The following is a 928-nucleotide window of genomic DNA, read 5'->3' on the forward strand; positions in this document are numbered from 1 at the left end:
CCCCCCCCCGCCCTCCATCCTCCTCCACACCTCTCCGTCTGCACGACACACACGGTTCTCACCGTCGCCACGGAGACGAGGTCTTCAACCCGTTGGCTTTGTCCGTCCAACAGTCCAAAAGGACGGATACTCAGATTACTGTCACATGACGCGAAGGGCAGCAACACATGTCCAGTTACGGTCACCTGAGTCCCGTTTCAACGCTTAAAAAGTCCCGTTTCAACGCTTAAAAAGTCCCGTTTCAATGCTTAAAAAGTCCCGTTTCAACGCTTAAAAAGTCCCGTTTCAACGCTTAAAAAGTCCCGTTTCAAAGCTTAGAAAGTCCCGTTTCAAAGCTTAAAAAGTCCCGTTTCAATGCTTAGAAAGTCCCGTTTCAAAGCTTAAAAAGTCCCATTTCAAAGCTTAAAAAGTCCCGTTTCAAAGCTTAAAAAGTCCCGTTTCAAAGCTTAAAAAGTCCCGTTTCAAAGCTTAAAAAGTCCCGTTTCAAAGCTTAAAAAGTCCCGTTTCAACGCTTAAAAAGTCCCGTTTCAACGCTTAAAAAGTCCCGTTTCAACGCTTAAAAAGTCCCGTTTCAACGCTTAAAAAGTCCCGTTTCAACGCTTAGAAAGTCCAGTTTCATTGTTGTAAAAGTCTCATTAAGTCATATTTTATCACATATAAAAAGGTTTTAATGCTTAAAGTCTTTTTAAGGCTTAAAAGATATTATTTAACATTTAAAAGTGTTAAATCACCTTGTTTCAACACTTAAAGGGAGTCACGTTTAAACGATTTAAAGTTATATTTTAAATCACTGTTGACACAAAGAGCTGAACTCACTCTCAGCCAATAGGAAGGTACTGAAGTCAACTTTCACCCCTCCTCCTCCTCCTCCTCCTCCTCTTCCTCTCTCTACCCCATCTGGACTAACTCCTCCTCCTCCTCCTCCTCT

Source organism: Etheostoma cragini, chromosome 22, assembly GCF_013103735.1.
Source record: "Etheostoma cragini isolate CJK2018 chromosome 22, CSU_Ecrag_1.0, whole genome shotgun sequence".
Taxonomy (NCBI): domain Eukaryota; kingdom Metazoa; phylum Chordata; class Actinopteri; order Perciformes; family Percidae; genus Etheostoma; species Etheostoma cragini.